Here is an 8,115-nt window from a genome sequence, read left to right as displayed (position 1 = left end):
AAATGCACTTTCGTTCTTCACATAGTATTTTACACTGAGCAGCTGGTATAGTCACAACCAGTGGTACAGGCAGGTTAGCTGCTTACACAGGGAGTGCTGTCATGGTGTGCTGACAGTGTCGATGCTGCTTGTGGCGACAGCTGGTGTGGCAGTAGATCACGGTGATGCCCAGAACGTAACAGAATTGCTGGCTGGGTTGGTGGTGGCGAGTGATCCTGAAGTGATGTTGCTGGAGCAGTGTCGGCCACCCAGGCCAGAGGTACCTCCTCTGTGGGGCAGGGGCAGCAAATTACAGCAATGGCACTGACTTGACACAGACTAGGCATCACTGCCCAGCTGGCTGAATGACGATGGCCTGTACAGCTGTGGTTACACACTGCTTACATGTGACAAGTTGCAGAAGGTGTAATAATGTGACTGTGTGCCATGCCGAATTACCTGGGTGAAAGCAATGACTACCTGTTGAAATTGGCAGTGGATCAAACTGCAGTTCTTCCTGGTTACTGGCCTGGTTTCACCACATGAATGGCACTGCTGTGGAAGCTATAGAAACCCACTCAGCTCAGGGGTCACTGACTGGTGCCTGGACGACTGCTGTAAATGGCCTTGTAGCAGTTCAAGGTTCTGACTTATGCTTCAAGTTCTTCTAGAGTTTTATCCCATTACAATACCGAATTCAACAGCTGGTGAGGCCAGATATTTCAAACTCATGTTACATAATTTTAGGGAAAATGCATGCAAGACGCTTTAATTTTAGACCAATTATTCTACCTGAATCATTATCTATAACTAAAATTTATTGGTAATACTACAAATATGAGATCACTTCATGATAAAAACTTATTTAAAAGACGTCAATCAAATTTTTTGCTGACTGTTTCATTGGTGATGTTAGTAACGTTTTGTTACTGGATACTGGATACATAAATATATTTGTACTTTTGCTCCTACCATGAAGTAATGATGGAAATAATGAATTATTAATGAGCAAGTTCTAGGATAAATCTAAAACATGGATTGGAACAGGATGCAAGTTTTTCTATCAGTTTATTTCTTTTACAAAATAAATACAGGGTTTATCAGTAAGAAGCAGAACTGAATTAATTTAAATTTTTTTTACTGAATTACCTGGTACTAATCTTTAGAATTCCTCGAAGTAGCACCTTTGTACTTCGACAAAGCATGTGACGCGATTCCCACTGCATGTATGCCTTCTGGAACTTGCTTTCGATGATCCTCTTTAGGGACACTGTCACAGCATTTTGGACACCTTCTACGGAGCCGAATTGGTATCCACTGAGGTTCCGTTGGAGAGGAAGAAGTCAGACCTGGACTACGGAGGGTGAGGCAATGTGGCAACCCTGTGCTTGCCCACGTGTTCCAACATCCGCAGCATACTGTGACATGGCATGTTATCATGTTGCAGTTTCCAACAAGCAGCAGTCTGGCCACACTCTGAGGACAAATTTGCACAACCTTTTAAGCACTTCCACATAACATTTAGCATTCACAAAGCTCCCAGTGAACCACACCCCAACAGTAAAAAAGGGGCAATATGCCTCTCAGCACTCTGGTGTTTGGTCTCTGGGTTGTACTCAAAACACCACAATTCGTCACTTGTAATCAAATTGTGAAGAAAATTTGGGGTTTATTGGACACAATTCAGAATTTCCTGGGAAATTTGCACACAATTCAGGTTTTGTTTGTCACTCAGGATTTTAAGCACAAACTTGGCACACAGCTCCAACACATCACAATCAGATGAATGTTTAAGCATCTGCCAGAGTCCAGGAGCACCTTCACTTTGCCCACATTTTCATCAATCCTTGTAAGATGATGGAGGACCGGCGTGCTGGTCATCTTCAACGAGCTCCCACCCCTCTAGAAACAGCTTGTGCCGCTAACAGTGTTGAGCAGTTCGGGGCAATATCCCTGTAGGCGTCCTTAATCATTCCAAGAGTCTCCATTGTGGTTTTCCCGAGTTTCAGGCAGATTTTTCTCAATCTCTAAAAGCAACCACATTATAGATCGGAGGACCACAAAAACTGATGTGCTCCTCACCGTTTTTCTGCACGCAACTGGAAAAAATATCACTCTCTTCGGAGGGTTCCTAACTATGACGCCCAGATTAAAAACTATGTGTGTGTGTGTGTGTGTGTGTGTGTGTGTGTGTGTGTGTGTGTGTGTGTCCATATCCTCCCAAATCACAACAATCCAAATCCCTTTATCACTTCCTGTGCCCCCACATGCAACACAATCTATTTATTTCAGCAATGTCAGTATTTTGTTTTTTCTACTTTGATACCTACCTATAACAAATGATCAAATTTCTTTGCTTTCTTCTTATCGCATCTTTTTTTTTATACTGCTATCACAGCATTTTCCAACTCACTGCTAAGAATGTCTGCTCAGCTGAGTGTACTAACTGTAATCAGGAGAGCACAACAAACTAGTTCTGTAAATTAACCAGACTGAGTTTAATATGATATGACTCTGCAGGGAAAAAAAGCTGCTTCCTGTTAGAAATAAATTATGGATAAGAATACAAGTGTAAAGTGTGAATTATCATGATAATAATATATTATATATTACAATAAAGTTTTACTTTAAACAATGGACAGTCCAGGTTGGAATATCACTAATATTATGAAAAGGATACATTGCTACTCACTGTAAAGACAACATACTGAGGTACAGACAGGTATAATGGAAAGACTATTACTCATTAAGCTTTCAGGCAAAGCCTTTTTCAAAAAAGAAACTCTGACATTCACACACACAGGAACATGTCATGTACACACGTCTGCTACATCCGGAATCTGCAGCTATAGTGCAATTCTTGTGTTGAACAAAAGCACCAATCCGGAGTTGGGGGAGGGGGTGTGTAAAAAGAAGACGAGTATGGGTGGGGGTGGGGAGGAGCACTTTCTGGGAAAACATACAAGGACTACATGATAGCAGGAAAAGGCTGCCAGGTAGCGTCAGGAGGTGGCGGCAGTGGTGGTAGTGGTGGTGGTGGTGGTGGTGGTGGTGGTGGTGGTGGTGTGGGAGGGGGAATAGGGTGGGAGGGCAGTGGGGACTGGACACGGGAAGGTGAAGAGAAGGGGAGAAGATCAATGGGGCATTAGCTGAGATAAGCACACAATAAGGGTGAGGGGATGTGAATTGGGTGAATGTGATAAAGACAGAGGGGACAGAAACTGTTGATAGAAGAGTGTGGGGACAAAGGGCACCTGAAATTGAGGCCAGCAGAATTATGGGAGTGGAGAATGTATTGAAAGTATAACTCCCATCGGTGCAGTTCACAAAAGCTGGTGGTGGATCCAGATGGACTGGGTTGTGAAGCAGACGCTGAAATCAATCAGGTTATGTTCAGCCGCATATTGTGCTACATGATGGTTCACTTTGCTCTTGGCTAAAATTTGGACAACTGGTTGGTAGTCATATCAATAGCAAAAACTATGCCAAAATGATCCCATCCAAAAAGCCCAACAAACCTCCAATCCCTGCTTGAAGCCTTACACCCCCTTCCCAGACTGTCTTCCCTGAATCCTTTTCCCTTTTCATCCTGCACACCCACAGACTACATGTTCCTCAAAATCACAAACCCAACAATCTTAGACACCCTGTTGTAGCTTATTATTGTGCCTCAACTGAAAGAATTTCAGCTCTAAGCCAACACCTCCAAAAACTGACCAAAATCTAGCCCTGCATGTAAAGGAGACACCAACCACTCCCTTCAATGACTCTCCACAATCCCCATCCCTTTACCTTCTGGATCCATTCTTGTCACTGTTCTACACCTAACATTGATACTCCACAAGCAGCTGTTCCACCTGCAAATAGAGTGTGGGGAATAAGCAAGTGTCTACGTGCCTCGTTATGAGCCCTAATTTCTCAAGTCTTTATCTTCTTGGTCCTTACGTGCCATGTATGTTGACGGCAATAGAACTGTTCTGCACTAAACCTCAAATGCTGGTTCTCTACATTTTTTCAATAAAGTTTCTCAAAAGAATGTCACCTTCCCTCCAGTGATTCCCATTTGAATTCCTGAAGCATCTCCGTAACACTTACACGTTATTTGAACCTACCGGTAACAAATATAGCAGCCTGCCTCTGAACTGCTTCGAAATCTCTCTGAATTGCTTCGAAATCTTCATTCGATCCGATCTGGTATGCATCCCAAACACACTAGCAGTACTCAAGGTCGCACCAGCATCCCTCATGTGGTCTCCTAAAATTCTCCCAATAAACAATAGTTGACTATTCGGCTTCCCTATTGCAGTTATCACTTGCTCTGGGGAGGGGGTTGTTGAGTGCCCTCCCCAACCCTCCTGGCCACATGATCAGCAAGCTCATTAGCCAGGAAACTCATGTGACTGGGAACCTAAAGGAAAGCAGGATGGTCAAGATCAGCGAGACGGTCATGGTTGGTAGAGACCAAAGGGTGGCGAGAAAAACACTGGGCAGGCAATAGCCTGAAGGCTACTCATCGAATACATACATAACAAAACTTGGGTGAGCGTTGGCCATCAGTTCCACATGAAAAACCACTGAGAGTGTAAAAACAGAAGTGTGAAAGATGGCAACCTCTAGCTGTTGCTTCGTTGAGGCCACAGAGTAGGAACTAACCTAAATACAGAATCATACACACACAGAGCAGGGGTGACTAACAGTCCAGCAGAGGCCATTAAATCCATTAATAGCAATGAGAAATAAAGAGGACACTTAATATGGACTCCTCAGAATGCAATTATCCTGGATCAATGGTCAGTCTAGAATGTCGCCAACTGTCACTCTGAATGACCGGTGGGACATGAACTCGCAAATAACCTTCGGAGTGGGACCTGAAAGCCTCTTTCCAGGAATGGAAGAGATGTGATGATGCCAAGCAGTGATGTAGGCCTTACGACAGAAAACAGACAAGATGATAGCACTGAGAAAAGGTCTGCCAAAATGTGGTTTCCAATTGAAGCAAATAATTGTTGGGTGCCATCACCCCTCAAAGGCGCACTAGCAACAAGACAAAAGGTACAGAGATTCAAAGACCCAACTGAGCTGACGGTCCACCATCTATATAAATAACTCACGGGGGACAACACTCAGACTGATGCACCAGTAACTATCAAAAGACGACATATCCTTACCAGGCTTAACCACAATGCTGTACCTCCACTGAGAAGGGAAAGAAAGCCTTGGAGCCAAATCTGGTTAAAAACTCTGACGAGATATTGTCATTGTGGAGGACTGAGGTATAGTAGTAATTGGTTATAAACAGAATCAGGGCCTGGGTCCAAATCATGGGAAGAGTAGAAGGCCAGAAGTTTCCATACAGTAAAAGGTTTTCTGTACGATTATGACGGACAAGGGGTAAACATACATGGGAAGTTTGACACCACTGTTTCCGAAAGACAGCGGCAGCTTTATAGGAGGCTGCTGCCAATTCTGTCACAAAATGGGTCGCAAGGTGTTCTGTGAGAACCAATGGATACATACAAAGGGCATCCAAAAGGGCAAGGCCAGGGATGGAAGACCGCCGCTAGCAACCTTGGAGGGTGCAGAAAATAGCCCACACCCGTGATGAAGGGACTACGGGAGATAGGGAGGAAAAGTATTCCCAACACACTTGCTTGCTCTGTTTAAGTGAAGGGCTTTAGTGCAAAGACATTTAAATGTAGTAAGACTGATAGGGACAGGTGCACTGAAGACATTGGAAGGCCCGATGGTGATCACAGATGGCTATGGCTGCGCTCCACCAAAGGACTGGGCAGCAGTGAAAGACACCAACTGAACGGAGATCGGCAATGCCGGTGGTGCGAATAATTCCGTTGAATCGTGTACAGGAAGATTTCATCAACAAAACCTGACAAAGATGGAGTAAACAGGAACAGGGAGGTATACAGAGGCCAATCAGTGTGATGGAAAGCGCAGCAAGGTAACCTGGCCATCTGGAGGCAGGAAGGGAAAGGGAGAATCAATGGGAAATCAATACTATCTCAGATGTCACTGCAACAACCGGTGTTATGAAGGGAAAAGGGCAGCAGAAGTAAGCGAAAGGTGTGCGACATAGAAAATGTCATAAGCAGCACTTAAATGGGTAGGGTCTGCAAGAAACTTGTCTATGAGGTACCATGAATAGATGAAGAAGCACTGCCTGCCCTACAAGGAGTGGTGGGTGTTAAAATCACTGAATACGAGGAAGGGAGGGGGTAGTTTTTGAAGGAGGGAAGATAGGGCAGCGAGTGTTGGTGGCCCGTCAGGTGTAGTAGAATAGGGTGGTACACATTCCCATTTTGTTTTGTTATTTGCCTCATTATAATAATGTTTTCCTTTCTTAATTATCATTAGTGTTAGTGAGAGCTGTGCCAGAAGATAAAGCTGTCATTTTGTAATTCCTAGTACAAAACCAGGCCCAACTTTGCTAAATTACTTTGGTCTGAATAATTTCCCAATTAATTTGAAATCATTTCGAGGAACTCATTTTCTAAAGCTCAGTTTAATTAACTAACAGAAATTTTTTCCTATTCTAGTCGCATTGTTGACATGTACGCAGATTAAATTACTACATTACTGATGAAGTTAGAAAAATAACCTATAGAAATCCTTGAAGTATTCATGTAGCTAATTTCGATACATTGCTGGGAAATCAGCACTTAATTATTTTCTGGGTAATTAACACATATGTATGGAATTGTTTATTTATATCAAAAACAAAGATTCCAAGACTTACCAAGCGGGAAAGCGCTGGCAGACAGGCACATGAACAAAACACACAAACACACACACAGAATTACTAGCTTTCGCAACCGATGGTTGCTTCTTCAGGAAGGAGAGGGAAAGACGAAAGGATGTGGGTTTTAAGGGAGAGGGTAAGGAGTCATTCCAATCTCGGGAGCGGAAAGACTTCCCTTAGGGGAAAAAAGGACAGGTGTACACTCGCACGCACGCACACGCGCACACACACACGCACACACACACACACACACACACACACACACACACACACACACACACACACACACACACACACACACACACACACACACACACATATCCATCCGCACATACACAGACACAAGCAGACATATTTAAAGGCAAAGAGTCTTTGCCTTTAAATATGTGTGTGTGTGTGTGTGTGTGTGTGTGTGTGTGTGTGTGTGTGTGTGCGCGCGCGAGTGTACACCTGTCCTTTTTTTCCCCTAAGGGAAGTCTTTCCGCTCCCGGGATTGGAATGACTCCTTACCCTCTCCCTTAAAACCCACATCCTTTCGTCTTTCCCTCTCCTTCCTGAAGAAGCAACCATCGGTTGCGATAGCTAGTAATTCTGTGTGTGTGTTTGTGTGTTTTGTTCATGTGCCTGTCTGCCGGCACTTTCCCGCTTGGTAAGTCTTGGAATCTTTGTTTTTGATATATTTTTCCCATGTGGAAGATTCTTTCTATTTTATTTACATCATCATTGAATTGTTTATTTAGCTATTTTTGCAGTTTTCATCATCAAGAAGGCTTACTTCAGTCGAAACCCCAATTGTAATATAAAGTTCACACCAAAACCAAATTTACTGGACTATCCAATAAATCTGAGATGTAAAATTTAATTGTAAATTAATCAAAAAATTTTGTGTAGAGCAACATATGGAAGCATGTGCCACTGAACTAAAACTAAATGATGGCACTTTCATAATTGTAACAGTGTATAGGTCCCCCTCAGGGAACTTCCAGCTATTTATAGAAAACTTGGAATCTTTGTTGTGCTCTCTGTCAGACAGGGGGAAGCAAATTATCATTTGTGAGGATTTAAATGTTGATTCCCTGAAAGAGTGTGATAGGAAGAATGACCTTGTAGTATTACTCAATTCTTTCAATTTGAGCTCCATCATTGATTTTCCTACTCGGATAACAAAGAACAGCAGGACATTGATAGATAACTTTTTTATAGACCAAGATAAGTTTAAGGACATAAATGCTTATCCTGTTGAGAATGGTCTTTCAGATCATGGTGCACAGCTGGTTACAGTACATGGCATAGCTCCATGCAGTATATCAAATCAGAATTTCAAAGCAGTGCGTTCAATTAACAATATAAATACTGCAAACTTTAGGGAAAGACTAAAAGAG

The 8,115-nt window shown here is 43.0% G+C and overlaps 1 long non-coding RNA gene across 1 annotated transcript; it reads right to left on the bottom strand.

The window, feature by feature from the left end:
- Nucleotides 1–1,013: 1,013 nt before the first annotated feature.
- Nucleotides 1,014–6,718, bottom strand: LOC126335070 (uncharacterized). Its single transcript, XR_007564810.1, has 2 exons — nucleotides 2,310–6,718; nucleotides 1,014–1,455 (listed from the first exon to the last, which is right to left on the bottom strand). It is a non-coding gene; the product is annotated as an uncharacterized LOC126335070 (long non-coding RNA).
- Nucleotides 6,719–8,115: the final 1,397 nt, after the last annotated feature.

Source organism: Schistocerca gregaria, chromosome 2 (assembly GCF_023897955.1).
Source record: "Schistocerca gregaria isolate iqSchGreg1 chromosome 2, iqSchGreg1.2, whole genome shotgun sequence".
Lineage (NCBI taxonomy): Eukaryota > Metazoa > Arthropoda > Insecta > Orthoptera > Acrididae > Schistocerca > Schistocerca gregaria.
The sequence above is the reverse complement of the archived record's forward strand: the minus strand, read 5'-3'. Positions and strand labels throughout refer to the sequence as shown.